We start from the raw sequence: 2,752 nt of genomic DNA on the forward strand, positions 1-2,752 counted from the left end.
TGCGCTCAACCAGTGAGCAGACCGGTCTCTATATGGGATCCGAACCCTCGGCGGGAGTGCCCCCGCGCTCCCAAGTGCCGCACTCTACCGAGTGCGCCACCGGGCTGGCCCTTGTTTTTTTTTTAAAAAAAAACAACAAAAAACAGAAATTAACTTGTGTAGGGAAAGTGAAAGTAAATGGCCAGGCTCCCTCCAGGGGTTCGGAATCTTGCTGAGCATTTAATGTAAATAATGACTGTGCACAAGTGCCCAGGTGTTTCTTGGCTATTTTTCATGGATGTGCATGGGCACCCAGGTGTTCCAGGGTTGTCTGACTCGTCCTCAGGTGTCTTGGGTTATCAGACTTAAGTATAAAGGATAAGTGGCTCTGATCCACAGTGCCCCCCACCCCCGGGATGGCCCTGGGGGTGTCATGGGAAGGCCACTACTGCTGCTGGAGGCTGTTGCTGCAAGCTGTTGCTGCCAGGGCCTCCGGGATATTCCAGGAGGACCACCACTGCTGCTGCATCTGCTGAAGGCTACTGTATGCTGCTGCTTCTGAGGAACCTGGAGACTGAGCTCATTTTGGAATTAACCTGTCAACTCTGTCAACAGCTCCTGGGATCTTTTGCAATTACCTAGCTTGTGACCTGCATGTGAGGACTCTGTGACCCAGGAGGCATATGAGGGGTTTGGTGCCCCCACCTGGCATGTGAGGGGTCTGTGACCCAGTCTGTACAATGGATTTGAAAGGCCTGAGCCCTAGCCCAACAAATTGGCTTTTCACAAGTGGGAACTATTTATTGTGAATGGTTCATAAAGGTGTAATGAATATTGTCATTTCATATTCAAAATTTTTATTAAGTTCATTTTTGGAATGAATTCCTAGGAAATAAGGCAGGAATAAGTGAACACCTCATCCTAAATATTTTACTTATCAGATGGCACAATATATAAAGATGCTTTAATGAGCAGTTACAGGTACATGATTAAAGAACAAAAACTTATATTTGTGTAGTCCTTCACAGTTTAAGAAACATGTATATAATGAGTTTCATACTCAGCAGCTTACTGTCTGAGTCTGATTCTGATTGGGTGTCTTCGCAGCTTTGCAGCAGTGAACCAGTCACTTAACCTCCCTGTTAAATGAAGACAGTGGATTTCTCTGCCTCTCTCCTGGGAATTTGTAAAGATTAAATAGCAATGGGTGAATGAACATTCTTTTTATAAAGTACTATGCAAATATCAGGAATGATCGTTATACAAATAATCATAATGTAACCTTAAAAATTTTAAAGTAGTTTAAACATTAAGCAAAAGCCACTGAAAGCAGCTGTGTTCATTTCTGAGGCGTCACAATCCCACTTGTATAGTATTAAGTATAATCAAAGAAATGTAGCTTACCACCAATGGGTAGTTGTATCAGCTGAGGAAAACTAATTTGTTCAGTAAATATTGAGTCTGCCCTTGCCTGCATCCAACCAGATCTTAGGTAGTGGCTCATTTCATGGTAATAGAGAAATGGATGCTTTAATTAAATCCTGAAAGGTTTCCTACTTTTCCTTTTCTCTCATTTCCCTTATTCTATTTCCTCCTTGATTTCCTGTTTCCCTGTTTGTGGCTATTGGGAAAAACTTATTCTTCCAACATCCTCCTCTTAGAATGGAAGAAAATAAGGCCATTAAAACTTTAGAAAGTTTACTTAATTGTATGCGTTCTCCTAAGTGGCATAGACGTGTATATGTATGAGTGTGTATGTATGTATACATATATACACATTAGATATATATGTATATGTCTCACTATGTTACTTTTATGACTTTTTATTTTCATTATTTAAAGGAAAAAACTGTGGCTTAGGGAGTGTAAATAACTTAACCCAAGCTCACGTGATAGTAAATCCTACAGCCAGAGCTCTGACTACAACACTCATTCTTGGGATTAAGTCAGGTGGAAATGGTGCCAGGTATTTGCCAGGGAATGCTGTAAGACCACACACCTATTTTCCAGATTATTCTGCCTACTTGACCTTGCCTCTCCAGAAACTCAGACACTCACTCTTACAATAAGCCATCATAGTTAGAGCTCTCGGTCAGCTGGTAGCACAGACACAGGTTGTCTAGGTCACATTGCTTCAATGAATCTCCTTTCCTTGTTCATTAGCATTGCTCACGGAACTCCTGAGATACTGAGATTCCCCACCTGTGGTTCCTTTTGGAGAAATTACTAGAGAAACATTCTTGAATCCGTGTCCCTGTTCATTGTTAAGATGAGGGAGTTAGCTGTTTAGTGGGCCTCTGTTTCTGAATTGTGAGGAGCTGATCTATTAGAAAGCTGAAAGCCCTGCTTAGTTATAGCAAAGATCAAATCCCTTCCCTTAGATGGGCTGCATATGGTCAAGAGGTGAGAAGGAGTTTTAGCCTATCTGACCATTTGCCTAAGCCAGGTCATCCAACTGACCTTTAATCAATAATGCACTTAATATATTGATTGACATCTATTTCCCTGACTTCTGAGTTTCTCTCTCATATGGCTTCACACATGGGTGTGGAGAAGAGAGAGGTTTTTTGTTAACCCCTTAAATTCATACATATAAAGCATAAAACATCCAAATAAATAATGTCCTCAACATATATATACATATACATATGTACATATGTGATATTAAATTCTCAATAACGGCAAACTACTGAGCTAGTTAGGATATCAGACATTTGGGAACTCTAATATTACTTCATTCACTCATTCATTAACATATTTATTTTGTGCTAAT

Source organism: Galeopterus variegatus, unplaced genomic scaffold (assembly GCF_000696425.1).
Source record: "Galeopterus variegatus unplaced genomic scaffold, G_variegatus-3.0.2 Scaffold2045, whole genome shotgun sequence".
NCBI classification, from domain to species: Eukaryota; Metazoa; Chordata; class Mammalia; order Dermoptera; family Cynocephalidae; genus Galeopterus; species Galeopterus variegatus.